General features: G+C 43.8%; 1 protein-coding gene across 11 annotated transcripts in view; it reads left to right on the top strand.

Annotated features, from left to right (window-relative positions):
* The window catches only part of LOC137532315 (renalase-like), a 603,961-nt gene that overhangs the window by 334,159 nt on the left and 251,782 nt on the right, over positions 1 to 18,020 (top strand). Inside the window, exon 4 of one of the 11 annotated variants that reach the window (XR_011023909.1) lies at positions 6,958 to 7,172. The exons of the other annotated variants lie outside the window; for them this stretch is intronic. The gene's annotated coding sequence lies outside the window, so the exon portion shown is untranslated. Of the gene's footprint in view, positions 1 to 6,957; positions 7,173 to 18,020 lie in introns of those variants that run through there. 11 annotated transcript variants of the gene reach the window in all.

The raw sequence follows: 18,020 nt of genomic DNA, 5'->3' as shown, positions 1-18,020 counted from the left end.
TCTGTGTGCAAAGATGTGTAACAAGTTGCTTCATACTCTCTATCACTTCTGAAGAACACTGTAGCTGGATGCACAATAAAGCCTCCTTCAAAGGCTAGATAATCCTCCACGACAATTATCATTTTAGGTCTAGATAAACCTCAAACTAAGATGATCATTGTGGGCCATCAATATAAAATGTCTAGTGTGTGTACAGCTGCCCAGTGGTGGTGCCTGGGTAGTGTAATGGTTAAAGGACAACCAATGTGACATGTGACATGATGAGATGGACATGTGTATGTAAAGTGCCAAGCACACAAATAACTATGCTTTTTTCTTTCTATGCCTGAAAGGGTTAAACATCAGGTATGCAAGTGACAGTTTCTGTCCGGGTTGGGACTGGGTCAAACTATAGCATAAACCTCACTGATAAATAATTAGTCATAAAACACTTTCCTGGCAGTAAATGGCCTCTGAGAGCAGGAAAGAGATAAAAAGGTCATAAGTTCATAGGTTTGAGCTCTGGCATACTTCAATGAGGGTGTCATTGAGCAGAGGCAATGAAACAGTAAAAGCTTAAAAACTAGATCAAAATATAAAATAAAACCGTTAGATAACAAAAAAAAGTCATTTTTAGGAGGAGGGTAGATACTGTTGTTTATCTCATCAATTTATTTTCACCTCGGATGTCCTTTAAGGGCTCTGACACAGGCGACCTGGGTTCAAAACTGGACTCTTCCTGTCCAGTAAGCCTGCACCTATTCAGTAAGGAGTCCTTGGACAAGACTCTAACACTGCTACTGCCTACTGAGCGTACCCTAGTGGCTGCAGCTCAAGCGCTTTGAGTCCGCCAGGAGAAAGCACAGTTTAAATGTTATTTGTCTAGTCAATGGTGTAAATCAGCAATCTGTGAGAGGCAACCAAGTGCTTATCCTTCTTTTCACCCCGGGCCCAGCAGCGGTGGGGTGCAAGAGGTCATGGGGACCCTGTGGAACATCCAGCAGTAGTTTGCGAGCTAGTCGCTGACTTTAAAGGGTGTAACAGCTGAACAACTGAGGGGACAACAGAGGAACAGACTACGGGAGACTGAAAGAATCCCCAATGTAAGTATATCAGCTAAATCCAGTATTTAACACAGCAAGGAGTCATTGGACAAGGCTCCCCAATGATCCTGGTGACCAGTGGAGCACGCTTTAAGTGGCTGCAGCTGTAAAGTGCTTTGAGTCCGCTAGGAGAAAAGCGCAATATAAATGTTGTGTCTTGTAAGTAAAACTCTACTTCTTCCTTCTTCTTATGTTTACTGTAAGGTAAGCAATTTTAGTGTTTGCCATCGGTATTATGGCAAACGGCTGGGTGGTATAATGGTTAAATGGTTAAGGGTTCTGCCTCTGACACTTTGAGTCCACCAGGAGAAAAGTGTGATATAAATGTTCTGTGTCTGTCACTATATTACCCACATACGCCCCTGATACCTGGTGATGCATTGTAAGAGCAGGCAAACAATTGATATACAGTATAGTGGACTACACCTTGCTCCAGTCATTATTAGAGCACAGTCCAACAGGCATCTAATTTAATATCACTCGCACCTCAAACTTTGTCCTTTTTGAAGCAGTACAAAACTATGCAGCTGCCAGTTGAAGTTTTTAATTTTGTTTGCAGTTTATTTTTACTTCTTTACTGAAGACTTTACCAAGAAAAGATGAATAATTGAAGTACAAAGTAGTAACACACTTAAAAGACGGCCTCAGCACATAAGACAACGATGTTCTAGTCTCAGACCGTGTGACCCAGCGTTGCCTAAAGCACAGTCTCATGTATGAAAGTGCCAGGCCCTACGACCCAGACGTTCCGTACATGTGACTGCTGTAGGCACACACATGAATGAAGCAACCTACAAGAACCTCTGGCCGCCGTAATACCAGCTCAAATGAAATGTTACGCCACATTTCATTAATGCGCCCTGATCTTATGAAAAATCACAGATTTCCTGTTTAGATGCTGAATAATTTTCATCTGAAATGATGCTTGGTGAAGATTTCTAGTGACAGTTTTAGAAACACTCGCTGTACATATATGCTGTGCAGCCCACACAAAATGAAATGTGCTCTATAGGTGCTCCCAGTCCATGCGTGCAGCTGTGTAAGACACTATACTGTAGACCTGAGGAAGTGGGCAGGTCCCGCAAAACACATTGGCCTCAATTCACTAAGCTTATCTCCTGTCTTTAATAACTCTTCTAGAGTTGTTACCATGGTGATAAGGCATGTAGTATTCAGGAAACATTTTACCTCAGGCAAGCCTAAAGTTAACTCTTCTGTCTTTAAATTAACTCTCCAATCCTTAAAATAACTCCAGAGTTAAAGACAGGCTGTTCATTAACTGCATGTGAAAATAACCACAGAGGAGGTAAATTAACTACAGAGGAGGTAACTTAAGGAATGAAGAGGTAAGATAACTCTCTCACGTGTGGAGGTAAGTTTTCTCTTACCTTATTATTTCCAGCATGATCTTAGTGAATTGAGGCCATTGGGTTTTCCTGTGTCCAATAAAGTTATTATCTTAAAACCTCCAATCTGAGGTAAGATTGTTTCATTACCCATTTACTCACTGCATACTACATTGGGGTGCCTCCTCCCATTTTGTTTCCCCATACCTCATGAGTGTCCCCTGTGATAATTATCCAGTGGTCCTTTTTTTTGGAGTGCAACCCAACCGATTCTGTAAAGTATAACGCACTGCTGCCATGCTTCTCTGCTAGATTTGAGGGAGAAGGAAATTTTGTCAGCTGATGACACGGGTGTTTAGGGGGCAGCGAACACAAAGCACCATGGTGGGGGGGGGGGCTAGCAGGGCTGGGCCGAGGCAGAGGTGAGAGAGGCTCCAGCCTCAGGGCGCATTGTAGCAGGAGGCGCACAACTTACTGAGCTATCACTCCCCTATTGTGTTTGAAGCAGAGAGAAACAAGAAGTGACTGCAAGCCAGATAACTTGAGATTAATGTGTTCGGGTGGGGGGGATTGGGGGCCCTGAGGCGCCTCTTAGTCTAATAGCAATAAGTGTGTGACGGCTGGGGTGGGAGGGATGGAGGGGTGATGTATGCTGGGTACACACGTTGCGATTTCCCGCTCAATCCGCGGGATTGATTTGATTATTTACGACATATTCGATCGGGTTTCGATCGATAGAGCCATCGATTTTGCATACTTAACATGCAAAATCGACCACTGCATCGATCGAAACCCGATCGAACATGTCAGAAATGATCGATCCTGCGGATCGAGCGGGAACTCGCAACGTGTGTACCCAGCTTTAGCCTTGGGTGCTGAAGGACCTTATCCTGGCTCTGGGGGCTAACAATATTTACGTTATGCTCCTGCTTAAAGAGAAGCTTTACTGAATGTAACTTAATGATTAAAATTGCTTATATTTTATCTTTTCTTAAATGTGGCAGGTCTTAGGTGGCAGCATCTTTACTGCTGGCAAGGTGCATCACTGAAGAATGTTTGTTTAGTGTTCTGAGGTGAACAGAAACAACACCCTGGACCCATATGCAATTCACTTTTTCACCTGAGTTTTCTCCTAGGTGATATTTTTAAACTTGTCAATAAAATGCCTTTTAAGCCACCAGAAAATAAGAAAATACTCAAAATAATGTTGATAGTACCTTTTCACCTACTTTTTGGTACTTTTTTTAGTTGAAAAGTACTGAAAAGTTATTTTAATCGAAGATGAAAAATTATCTCCTTGGAGAAAAGTCAGGTGAAAAAGTGAATTGCATATGGCCCCATGTCTCTCTAAATGTTCTGGTGCAAAAGTTGTGTAACAACAGAAGAAGTGGAGTTTAAAGGACCCAAAGCAGTGTAAAAAATATAAAACAATGCTTTTATTAAAGAGAATCTGTATTGAAGAAATGCTATATAAATAAACATATCAGCCTGTTCGGGGACATCTCCTAGCCCCCTCTGTGACATTTTCTTACTGTATGCCGCAATATTGGCGATAAAATAACAGTTTTATAAACTGTTTTGTAAACAGTAAAGATGGCCGCCAAAACAGGAAGTATACTGAAAAGAAACAGGATGTATACTGTCTTATGTTTGCATGACAAGTTTTTATTATTACGGTACACAGTGAATGCAGCCTTCAGATGTTATGTGCAAGTTTAGAAAAAGTTTTACCTTCTGCCTCTGCAGCTCTGTGCCACTGAAGCGTGACAAGAATCCTCAGACACCTTTATAAACACAGCTGTTTCTTCTGAGCCAGGAGGCTGGGCTTTGCACTGCTCTGTGTCTGGGTAACAAATTGTCAGCATGTGACAGGCAGCTCCCTCCTCCCACAGCCTCACAGACACAGCTGAGACTGAGAGCAGGGACCTGTCTGTGAGTGAGAAATAAACAAAGCACACAGGAGTGTGCCTGGAGGGGGCGTGCATAATTTGTCCCTATCACAGCAGAGGCAGCTCCTTCCTCTCTGGGTCGACAAAGCTTGACAAAGAAAAGAAGAGAATATATATTAGAGAGACAGTGCAACTAGAAAAGGCTGCAGTAAGCCAGAGAACATTAGAACATGTATAGGAACTTGTAGGATAGGAGAAATAAAGCTGAAAATTTTGTTACAGTCTCTTTAACCACTTTATCCACAAGTCAGTAGATATACGTCCTCTGTGACTTCATCTAAGCCACAAGTCAGTAAATATACGTCTTGTAGCAGAAGCAGTGCTGTGCAGGATTGGGCTTGCTCCTGTGCACATTTCTGGCACTATCTGATGCAGCACTAATTGGTGAATGGGAATATATGTTTCCTGAGCTAATGAGATTGATTTTTACTATTAAAAATACTTTTATTTTCTCATTTCATAGTGAAAAATACACTCTGTAGCATTATTTCAGAATCAAATATCTTCACCATAAATTGTGACCGGAATATAATCTAAGTTTTGTGATAAGCAGTAAGAATAGCCAAACAACATTTGTGTTTTTTTTTTATCTACAGTAGCACTTTTTATTTTTAAACTGTAATTGGTAAAACTGAGAAAGTTTTTTCTATTTTTTTTCTTTGTTTTCCCATTAAAATTCATAGAAAACAAAATTGTTTGATGAAAAAAAATGGCATACAATGAAAGCTTAGTTTGTCTTGGAAAAAGATATATATATTTCATTTCTGTGTCTTAAGTAGGGATACAGTTATTTCTGATTAAATAAGGACATAGCTAAACTGTCAAAACTGCTCTGGTCCATAAGTGGGAAAAAAGATCTGGATGCGAAGTGTTAAGATCTAGAGATGCTTTAAAAAAAAACAGATTGTTGTCGCCAACACAGTCCCAATCTATAACAATAATAGAATGTCATACATGGTGCATATTGTATACACTTTACAAAAAAAAAGCCTGCTGCTCGTTTCATGGCACAGAGACATCTTCTTCAGGAGCAAATATTTTTTTTCTCTCTCAGCACCATACAAGATAATCTAAAACCAGGGACTTCTACAAGTATTCATAAAGGCTATTTCAAAGATATAATCCAAGTCACTGCAAAATAAATAGGGCCTAAGCAGGATGCTATGATGACCGTCGCCGCCTGTGATGATGTGCGTTCCATATTGCTGAAACTAGGGTAATTCATGTAAAATTGGGCATCCTGCATAATGTATTACATTCTACTATATGTCATTGGGGTGCCTCTTTAGAGGACCACTATTGTGAAAAATTGCAACATTTAAAATAAAGATGTGCATTTCTCCTAAAGTAATATCCACTATTAATTACTTTTTCCTATGTTGCGGTCACTTACAGTAGGTAGTAAAAAGCTGACAGATTTTGGACTAGTCCATGTGAAATGGCGGTTTCTCAGTATTACCTTTATTCTTTCAAAAGCACTGTTTGGAAAGGATCTATGCAAAAGATGCCAGCTGCCCACCCTATTTTGGCAGTTGCACTGAGTAATTGCCGTTCAGTAAGTGTTTTTGTAAATAAAGAAACACCTGAAAATCCTCCATGAGAAGATGGACTAGTCCAAAATCAGGCAGATCCATTAGCTTTTTACTACCTTCTAACGGCAACAAAGTAATTTATAGTGAAATTTACTCTGGGAGAAATGTACATCTTAAATGTATGTATTTTACATGTTTGCAATAGTTGTCCTTTAAAGTGGACCTGAACTCTTGTACGGGACAGAAGGAAAACAGAGAGAAATGCACCCTGTATGTATTTAGAGAGTTTAGCCTGTCTAATTCCCCTATCTGTGTCTAATCACAAGTTGTAATTTGATCCCATAGCTGTGTCAGCTGACTGCCACAGCAGAGAGGCTAATCTGAAAGCACAGGATGTTAACAATATGTACTGTATGCTATTGCAGGACTTGTATCAGCTGTAACAAAGAAATGTTTTTCTCTAAAGAGAATCTGCCCTGTCCGATTTGTACAATAAAAAAACATACTAATCAATCTCCTGGATCCCTCTTTGCCGTTTCTGCCACTCCCCGCTGCAATCCTGGCCTTTAATCGCCAGTTTTAGGCAGTGTTCACAAACAATAAACATGGCCGCTAACCAGGAAGCGATGTATATGTGTGTGTGTGTGTATGTGTATATATATATATATATATATATATATATATATATATATATATATATATATATATATATATATATATATACACACATATATACAGTGTTCTCCCTAGAAATTTTTTCCAGCCGGGTTGCATGAAAAAGTAGCCGGGTGGAGCGAGATGAGAGAATGCAGGGCCGGCGCTTCTCTACTCAATTCTACTTAAAGCAGAGGAGGAAGTGAGCCGGTGACAGCCGGGTGGTCACCCAAACTAGCCGGGTTGAGCACCCAGCTAAAACAGCCTGGGGAGAACACTGTATATATATGTATGTATATGTGTATATATATATATATATATATCGTGTGACAGTATGCTACAAGTTTTTATTACATTGTGATTTATCTGCACTCCTGTCCCTTCGTTCGCACAGTTTCTCAGCATGACGAGCTGAAACAGAGAGCAGAGACCTGTCTGTGAGGGATAAACAAAGCACACACAGAGCCTGCAGAGGGCATGCATAACTTCTCCCTATCACAGCAGAGGCAGCATTCCTCTCTGTGTTGACAAAGCTTGACAAAGGAAAGGAGATTAGATATATGACAGAGACAGTGCAACTAGAAAAGGCTGCAGTAACCCAGACCACAATACAACAGGTATAGGAACTTATAGGATAAAATAAATAAGGCTGAAAATGTTGTTACAGAGTCTCTTTAAAGGTTATTATGCTGTTTCTTATCTTTTAGAGCAGATAGGGAGTTGTGAGTTCAGGTCCACTTTAAAGAGATTATTATTATTGATTTATAAAGCTCCAACATATTCCGTGGAGCTGTACAAAGTAAGAAACAAACATGAGGTACATAATAATACAGACAACGGTCTACACCAATATACAAGATACATAATCAGTGACAAAATACAAAAATTATACAAAATACAGAACACAAAGTACAGAATTGGTAATGACAGTGATAAAAGTAACACGATGAATAAAATGTATAATGATTTCAAGACACAAAAGGGGAGAGAGCCCTGCCCTTGCGAGCTTACAATCTAAAGGGAATGGGGGGTTCTTAAAGGGATACTGTAGGGGGGGTCGGGGGAAAATGAGATGAACTTACCCAGGGCTTCTAATGGTCCCCTGCAGACATCCTGTGCCCGTGCAGCCACTCACCGATGCTCCGGCCCCGCCTCCGGTTAACTTCTGGAATTTCAGACTTTAAAGTCTGAAAAACACTGTGCCTGCGTTGCCGTGTCCTCGCTCCCGCTGATGTCACCAGGAGTGTATTGCACAAGCCCAGTATGGTCTTTGGTCTGCGCAGTATGCTCCTGGTGCCATCAGTGGGAGCGAGGACACGGCAACGCAGGCGCAGTGGTTTTCTGACTTTAAAGTCAGAAATTCCAGAAGTGAACTGGAGGCGGGGCCGGAGCATCGGTGAGTAGCTGCCCGGGCACAGGATGTCTGCGGGGGACCATTAGAAGCCCCGGGTAACTTCAACTCATTTTCCCCCGACCCCCCTACAGTATCCCTTTAAGTAAAAAAAAAGTAAATTATCTGGGCCTTCTTCCAGCCCCCTGGACTACTGTGCCCACGACGTGCTCCTGATCCCCTCTGGGCAGCAGAGGCAACCACACAAAGCTGGGCTCTCGCTACAAGTCAGCGGATATTGTGCACATGCGGCCTCGAGCTGTGCGCACCCTTGTCAAGCTCCCAGCATTCTGCGCATGAGCAGTTGCGAATTACGAGTATTGCACATGAGCAGAACGCCCCCGTCCACAAGAGCGCTACCGGGTGTGTGCGACTTGGGGCCACACGTGTGCGCAGTAGCGGTGACAGCCCAGCTTTGTGGGGGTCGCCGCTGCCGCTGCCTGAAGGGCATCAGGAGGACGCCTTGGGCACAGTAGGAGTGCAGGGGGCTTGAAGAAGTCCCAGGTATGTGTGTGTGTGTGTATATATATATATATATATATTTTTTTTTTTTTTTTTAACTTAAGTATCCCTTTAAGGGAAATTCATTGTCGGCATCTGGCTCTAACCAAAAAATGGTCAAAGTCCATCCAGGGTCTGCTGTCAGCTTTGCTCTAGGTACCCTAAATCTTACTTAACAATGTATGCCTCATAACTCACAGGTAAGATAAACTTCTTACATTATTCCCGTCTTGTAATGTCCCCCTGTGCTAGCTCTTCTCAGAAGTGAACAAGAGGAGGGATGAAAAAAAACAATTTCATAATCTCACTGCAATGTTTACACGTCTTTATAGATAATACACCTAAACAGGGGCCCTTTGTCCTCACGTGGAATAAAATTTGACCGTATGGGCGTGTTAGCGGAGAGGAGAATAGAATATAGTACGTTTACATTCAGTAAAACGACATTATAAAATCCATTAGCGACTTGTGTTAAAGAGTTTGCAGCAGAAACCGACTGCATTCCAGACATTTTTGCATAACTGCCAAGAAAGTGAAATAAAATGTCCTTTCTAATGCTCCCTCTAAGAATAGGCCCACTGCTCTCCGATTTTAAACTAACAACCCAGAGAGGACAATGTGAAAGCTGAAGTTCATGGCTGGGTCGAACAATTTATGCTGCTGGGAATAGCGGTGCCGAGCATAGCTGGATAAACTTCCTTGGCCCTCTCTTCTGACATGGGAAAATTAAACATTTTGCCGATCAGTTACAGTGGCCAGAAAATGTGTACCTTATTTATCAAAGTGATGGTAAATACAGCTATACAGCGTAACCTACATCCCTGTGATGCATCGCTCCCAAATGTCCCTCTTTTGGCGTGAAAGTCCCTCTTTGGGAACCAGTCACTCTGTCCCTCTTTCTTCCTTATTTGTCCCTCTTACAGGACTGATGTACAGATATATGTAAATATATGTATTTTATCTACTGAAAAATGTCTTTGATTCTAAACTTTATTCCCATCCTTTAAATTGATATATTTCTTATTTTCAAATTTTAATATGTAGAAAAATTAACCAGGATAGAAAGGATCAGTGGGATTTGAATGATAAAACAACATTTTTTTTTTAAATAAAATCTTTGATATGTGTGACTAGGTGCGTGCCAGGGGCGTGGTTAGACTTGTGGCAGGGGTGTAGCCTAAGTGTCCCTGGGGAGGTATGATGTGTCAAAAAAGAAAAACAGATATTTAGCAATTATATACCTGACAGGAAGTGCTCAGTGGGGATGAGGCCATGCAGTGCAACCCATAAAATATCAGACAGTCTGTGTCTTATAGTTCCTGTTTTTATGCAGAGGTATTTGTCAGCTAAAAGATGGTGGAATGCATAAGGTTGATATAATTTTACAGGTTGCACTGCATTTTATTCTACAGTGCCACCTAGTGTGTCTACCTACCTGACCCCGCCCCCATTTCCCCCTGATCTTCCCCTCAACTCATCTGTGCTCTCCAGGGCCCCTGCATAATAGCAGCATTGTATCTCACTCAACCAATACTATGTTATCTATACGATGTGTTCAGACAAGCGTTACCAATCGCGCCTGTTGTCTCCATTGTAGAACATAAAGTCCCTTCTTGCACAACTGTTCCGAACACTGCACAGAAAATGGACAAGACAAGAATGTGCTACAACAGATACCATCAAATACAACATCTAAGTTTTATTTATTTATTGAATTTATAAAGCGCCAACAGAGCTGGACATTAGTTAAAGAGGAACTTCGGCCTAAACAAACATACTGTCATTAAGTTACATTAGTTATGTTAATTAAAATAGATAGGTAATATAATCTCTTACCCACCCTGTTTTAAAAAAAACAGGCAAATGTTTGTGATTTCATGAGGGCAGCCATATTTTTGGTTGAAAGGAGGTGACAGGGAGCATAAGACACAGTTCCAACTGTCCTGTGTCCTGATCACCCCTCTCAGCTGCGCACGCTAGGCAACGAGAACAACATCATCAGAAATCCCATCATGCTTTGCACAGCACCGGGGGGGAAATGCCCGTGTAGTTATCTTTGATGGGGCGGAGCTTAGCTTCTGTGCAGCTAAAAATCAGGTTTTGGTAAGAAAAACAAAGTTCTGATGCTATGAAACTGTTAAAGAAACACCAAGCCTTTTCATTGCTGATGAGTAGACTTTTAGTCTGGAGGTTCACTTTAAGGTTACAGACAATATTAAGGGGTGACATACAGCAATACAACAATACAGGAATACAAGAAAAACCAGATCACGCAGCACAGTATGAGTACAAGGTAATGCTTAGTCACTGGATGGAGCATGGAGATTAGGCAAGTCGAGTTCACTCAGATCCATAGCATGGGTGCACAGTAATGGAGGTGCATGATCAGGTAGGACAAGCAAGGAGGAGGACCCTGCCCGAAGGCTTACAATCTAGCGGATTGTACTTTTATAAGTTACTTTTTAAAAATCACTGTATGTATACGAAACACTAATGATCAAACAATAGCTTTTTCCCTGAAAACGTTTGGGCAAAAAGCTCACAAACCAAGAACTATTACGATGTCCATTAACGTTACAATCTTCTGAACGAAGAACGATCGACTGTACAATTGATCCAATCTGGTACTATTAATGGTGCTGATCGATGACAAAAAAATCATTAAATCAGTTGCTCCGTTGATCCAAATTCCAGAAAGATTCTTTTATTCTGGTCGGATTGCTTATGATTTTCCCGTTTGTTGGAGGGTTTCTGATCCATCGCAGCGATTGGATCCGAAGGTTAATCATTTGGGAAAATGGGTCATTAATGGGCAACTTTATGCCCATTAACACACCATACAATTTTCTGTTACATTTTTTCTGTGAGTTTTTCTGTTAGATTTTCCATTATGCTGGGAATACACGGATCGATTCTGAGCCATTAAGATAGCTCAATAGATAATTTCCGACATGTCCGATTTCCCGCCCGATCGTTTCGCCGCTCGTTTCCGGATTGAAGTGAATGGAAAAAGATAAGAAAGACGAACGGAAGATAAGAGAATTGGCTGCGGAATCGAGAGGCGAAACAATCGAGCGGGAGAATCGAGCGGCAAAATCGAGCCGTGTATGCCCAGCATTATGCTGGGTACTCACGGTGCGTTCCCGCACTCGATGCCCCGCTCGATTCCCGGCCGCTCGATTATTCCCGAGCATTTATTTTGATGATTGTTAGGTCGATTCTCATGCAAAGTATGCCAAATCGAACGGTCCATCAAAATGGGAATCGGACATATCGGAAATAATCGAGCGCGGGAACGCACCGTGTGTATCCAGTATTAGATTATTTGCTGTAGAGACTGGTCACTATCTCTGGTGCATTGTCTTCTGGTTATCTCCTGCTGAGTAGAACAATGCCTAACTGCTAGGCAGATAGATGGTAAGATGTTGGAAATTATCTATCTGGAAGGTAAATCTTAATGCTGGGAATACACGGCTCGCCGGGCGGATCGCTCAAACTCCGTCTTATCATGCGAACGACAGTCTGTACACCCCCCCCCCCCCCCCCGATTTAGCGGGCGGATGTCTGAACGACGGGACGTTCAAACGACCCGTCGTTCCAAAAAATCAGACGTGTGTATGGGCCTTTAAGCTGGCCATACACTAGGCCGATTCCTTGCCGATCGACAGCAGATTCGATCACTGGGATCGAATCTGCTGTCACATCGTTCACGCTACACGCTAAATTTCGATCTATTTCGTCCCGAAATAGATCGAGCCCGTCGATCGCTCCGTGCAGGAAATTACCGTCGATCGCCCGTGGGTAGGTCACTCAATAGAGTGACAATACATTACCTGTTCCGCCGGCGCGACTCACCCCGATCACCGCTGCTCCTTCTCTGCTCTGGTCTGGTCTCCGGGTCCAGCATGCTTCACTTCTTCTAGCCTGGCAGGAAGTTTAAACAGTAGAGGGCGCTCTACTGTTTAAACTTCCTGCCGGGCAGGAAGAAGTGAAGCATGCTGGACCCGGAGACCAGACCACAGCGGAGAAGACAGCGGAGACCGGGGGACTGGAGTCGCGCCGGCCGGAGCAGGTAATGTATGCAGGCGGGGGGAGCGGCGGCAGCACCACCACAGATTGTGAACGGTTTCAGGCTGAAATCGGTTCACAATCTGTTTGCAGTAAAGGCAGCCATATGATCCCTCTCTGATCAGATTCGATCAGAGAGGGATCTATCTGTTGGTCGAATCTGATGGCAAATCGGCCAGTGTATGGCTACCTTAAGGGTGGCCATACACTGGTCGATTTGCCATCAGATCCGACCAACAGATTAGAGATGTGGCGAACGGTTCCCGAACCGTTCGCCGGCGAACATCTCTAAATCCATGGGCCTCTTACTACTTCCGGGTCGCAATGACCCGGAGTAGTACGCCTGCGCTGCCCGGCGGAGCGCGTCCTAGATCGCGCTCCCGTTGCCGGGCACTCTCTGCGCATGTGCGTGACGTCACGCTCATGCGCAGAGAGTGCCTGGCAACAGGAGCGCGATCTAGGACGCGCTCCGCCGGGCAGCGCAGGCGTACTACTCCGGGTCATTGCGACCCGGAAGTAGTAAGAGGCCCAGAGAGGTTCGCCAGGCGAACTGCTCGGCCCAACACTACAACAGATAGATCCCTCTCTGATCGAATCTGATCAGAGAAGGATCGTATGGCCACCTTTACTGCAAACAGATTGTGAATCGATTTCAGCCTGAAACCAATCACAATCTGTGGAGCTGCCGCCTACCCCCCCCCCCCCCCCTGCATACATTTCCTGCTTCGGCCAGCGCGAGTCCCCTGGTCTCTGCTGTCTTCTTCTCCGCTCCGGGCTGCGGCTTCACTGAACTTCCTGTCCAGGGGAAGTTTAAACAGTAGAGGGTGCTCTACTGTTTAAACTTACTGCCGGGACAGGAAGATCTGTGTAGCTGCAGGGACGGTCCGGAGCGGAGAAGAAGTCAGCAGAGAGCAGGGGACTCGTGCCGACCGGAGCAGGTAATGTATACCCGCTGTATTGTGTCGGTCGTCGGGCATTCGAACGCCGCTATCGACGCACTCCCGACCCGCCGGCGATCGAGAAAAATCACGGATCGACGGGAACGATTGATTTCAGATGGAAATTGATCGTTCTGTCAGTGGTGTGCGCGGCGATTTCACAACCGATTCGATCACTGTGATCGGATCGCCTGTATATCGGCGGGAAAATCATTAGGTGTATGGGCCCCTTTAGATGGCTCGATAGATAATTTCCGACATGTCCGATCTCCCGCCCTATCGTTTCGTCGCTCGATTCTTCATGGAGGACAATGGGAAAAGATAAGAAAAACAAGCAGAAGATAAGAGAATCGCCTGCAGAATCGAGCGTGGAAAACGATCGGGCGCGGAATCAAGCCGCAGAATCGAGCCATGTGTATGCCCAGCATAAGAGAAATTCTAACAGAAAATTGTATAGTGTGTACCTAGCATTAGATAGCTGACATATCCGACCATAAATGTTCAGATGGAGCAATTTTTTGGAGCATTGTTTGTCAATACCGACGTGCCTTAACCATTTCCAGACCACGGTAATTATGGCTGCTTATTCCTGCCAGGTTGTAGATTTAAATTATCGGCCCGTGCGGACTCCCTGATCTCGCCACTACTGCTGATCTCTCTCTTGCCGCATGACCCCTGCTCTGCCGTCCCTATGGCGACAGAACTCTGTGAGCCAGGCAGGAGCAGTTTTCATTGGCTCCTGATCTCGTGATCACTGTGAGACAATCTCATCGGCTCAAATTGATGACAAGGTCAGGAGCCAATGAAATCAGCTCCTGACCAGCTCACAGAGCTCTGCCGTCATAGAAATGGGAGAGCGAGGGTCTTGCGGCAAGAATGCCATGCCAGGTCCGTGCAGCGATTTGTCGGAGAGCCACGTTATTTGGTACCAGCAGTCACTGATCTTTAAAGGGTCCCTGCACAATGAAATCAGCTCCTGACCAGCTCACAGAGCTCTGCCGTCATAACAGCAGAGCGAAGGGCATCCAGCAATAGGTGAGCGGCAAGAGCGGTTGGTCCGTGTGGCGATTCGTCTGAAAGCCACGTTATTTGGTATCGGCAGTCTCTGGTAAGGGGCCAGAGACTGCTGGCATGTAAGTGGTTAAGCTATGTACTCACGGGCATATCAACCGTGAATCTCAATGACTAACGATCGTTGCCTGATCCAGCTTGCTGAATCTGCAAGAGTCATTTGCGACCACAGAAATGAATAATCGTGTAATTGATCATTTACATGATCACGCCAAAGCCAATGGGGATCGGAATGATCCTCGGCAATATGATCCAACATGGTGGTCGTTTAAAAACGAACGATCGCCATGGGTGGCTATGCGTCTTGAAACACCGTTTAATTAATTTTCGTTAAACTATGTTATGTGATATCTAAAAAAAGATAATTTGCCACACAAAAAAATTATCTGAAAAATTGTGCCGTGGGTAATGGACCCTTGGAAAACCTGTTTTCTACTTCCATGTTTACCTCACTCTGTCATTCTTTTATTGGCCTGACATGTTTATCTGAGGGATATTAATCAGTGCTACCCAGCAATAAAGAATGCAGCATGGATTGGCCCCTGTGGGAGATGCACTTGTTGAACTTTTCAATTTGCTGGAAATGAGGGGAATGTATTTATAAGCTCGTCCCTGTCCCTGAAGACGCAGAAGCCTCAACAAGCTGATTTGTGATTGAAGCTACCTGTGGCTCTTTGTGGGAATGGGAAGCTCATGGTTCCATAATTGCACTGAAGCCCCATATGGTGTTGTGGCGTTACTCTGCTCCAGCATCCAGCAGTCTGGACCCTTCTGCTTCAAAGCTATGCAGCCCTCCCTGGCTCACCATATGGTGGAGAGTCATGAATTCCCCGAGCGCCCCATAGACTCCGCACCCTGTCCTCATCATGCATCGATTAAATCACATGTCATCTGGCTCTTATCAGTCCGGGTCTCATTTATATAAAACCTTATCAGGCCCCCCTAGGTTGTCCCCCAGGATGGGAAAGACGTGGGAAGCAAATCAAACATCTCTTCACTGCTGATAAACTGACCGATAGTGAAGTCTTTCTGGTCCTGATAACACTATATAACACCCAAGAGGGCAGAAGGATGGTTTAATTAATTACCCCTTTTTACACTGGGGGATTCAGGAGATGTGTGTGTGTGGGAGACACTTCAGAGCCGGCCACTCACGGCGAAAACGCTTTGGTTTCGCATGGATCACAAATATTACTATTCTTTATTTATAGATCGACAACTTATCACGCAGTGCTGGACAATAAATAAGGTTACAGACAATGAGCACCCGCATTCATGAATACTCGATCAAGCATGTTTAGGGACGAGGTCTGGCTCGTGAAAGCAATGGAAAGTAGTCCAGGTAGTTTGGTCATTATATGGGATAGGTGCATGATCGTATGGGAGACACATAGGAGCAGGATCCAGCCCAAAGGCTCATAATCTAAGGGGGGGGGGGGGGTAAGTACACACTAGGTGGGTGACAATGCTTAGTTGCTCAGCAGTGGGGTTCGGGTGTTGAGGGAAGGCCAACAGGAACAGGTGAGTTTTGAGGGTTTGCTTGAAGGTGTTGAAAGAGGGAGGGGGGGTCCTTGTGGGGGATGGATTTGGAGTTCCAGAGTGTAGGAACAGCTCTAGAGAAGTCCTGGAATGGGTGGTGCACGAAATAGTCAGGTGGATGTCAATTGAGGATCGAAGTTTGCAGCCAGGTGAAGTTACACCACACCTGATGGGCTTACATTGGCTGGATAGTGTAATGGTTAAGGGCTTTGCCTCTGACACAGGAGACCAGGGTTCGAATCTCGGCTCTGTCTGTTCAGTAAGCCAGCATCTATTCAGTAGGAGACCTTGGGCAAGTCTCCCTAACACTGCTACTGCCTATAGAGCGCGTCCTATTGGCTGCAGCTCTGGTGCTTTGAGTCCGCCAGGAGAAAAGCGCTATATAAATGTTATTTGTCTTGTCTTAATTATATAATGCATTTCATATTTCCTCCAACTTTCCATGCTTTCCATAGTGATCATTTTGATATGGAATGGAGAGGAATGTGGAAGGACCTCTTTGCTCACAGGAAAATACTGGCTGGTGCTTCCAGTTCCTCCCAGACTACCTCCCTGTGGGTGATGATGAGATAAGGGGAGGAGTTTGGACAGTTTATACACTGCTGTTCATTTCAGTCAAGCTGCATCTGACATCACACAGGAAGTCTGAATTGCAAACCAAACCAAGAGGGCAGATGGATAGTTTAATTCCCCTCATTTTACATTAGGGGGGGGGGGGGGGGGGGGGGGAGGCAGAGCCGACTACTCACGGTGCAATGCTTTGGTTTCACATGGACCACAATTATTATTATTAATTTTATTAATAGAGTGCCAACTTATTCTGCAGGAAGTTGGATTATTTAATGCTGCGGATTGAATAAATACGATCTTTTCTTTTTATCTAAATGATGTAACAAAATTAAGATTGGTCTCAAAAGATTGCTCTCACTGTTAATGAGCACCTTAAAGAGGCCCTGTAGTGACTTATAGTAGAATGGTATACATTATTCAGAATAACATTTTATGTAAATTATGCTGGTTTCAGTATCACAAACACTTCTTATATCTATATATTGCTGAATGTTGGTTTGAAACCCCGCCCTCCCAGTGATACTCAGTCTAGGCTGTTTAGCCGTGTGGAATTCTTCCAAACCTTCTCCCCTCCCCCTTCCAGAGCAGGCTGGGAGATCAGGTATTATTTTTACTGGCTTTGGAACACTGAGTAACCAAACATTCTGTGACAATGAATCTGACAGGACAAAAGAGGTCTGACAGGATAAAATATGTCGCCACCTGTGATAAATTTCAGAATATAAATCAGGATGAATAAAGGTTTTTCAATGGGCAAACACTGACTAAATAATTTATTAACCACTTAAAGTGGAATATAACCCAGCATTTCATCTTTGCTCTAAAACATTATTTACAGCATATTATATGCAACCAGCATTTTTTTTTTACTAGACCAGCATTGGAAGGTTTACACACAGAGCTTGAAAATTCAGTGCAGTGAAATGTGGACGCATCCGAACTTTAGATAATGTTATCTTGTGTTTACTTAAATGTATCAAGTGAGGAATGTGACACATTCTCTGACTGTGCAGGAGCTGCTGGAGACAGAGACACACTGGAAGCTTGTATCCCTGCAAAACAGCAAAGAATAAAACCAGTTATTAATAAAATGCAAAGTCAGCTCACAAAGCAAAAAACTGTACTTTTGGAAACCTATAACTTCTAAATAAATAACAATACTTATGCACAAAAGCAAATATCATAACCGTATGGCGTCAGGGTTTTAAACCGCTTTAAGTACTAGCAGTTTCTGCCTCCCTAACCTCCTTGGCGGTTACCCCGTACTACACACGGGGTAGCCGCCGCGAAGGATCACATGGCCCCAGGACTTTTTTTTTTAAATGGTGGCATACGCTTTAGCTAGCGGTTCGCTAGCTAAGCGTATGCATAAAGTTGCTC

This window comes from Hyperolius riggenbachi, chromosome 9 (assembly GCF_040937935.1).
Source record: "Hyperolius riggenbachi isolate aHypRig1 chromosome 9, aHypRig1.pri, whole genome shotgun sequence".
Lineage (NCBI taxonomy): Eukaryota > Metazoa > Chordata > Amphibia > Anura > Hyperoliidae > Hyperolius > Hyperolius riggenbachi.
The sequence above is the reverse complement of the archived record's forward strand: the minus strand, read 5'-3'. Positions and strand labels throughout refer to the sequence as shown.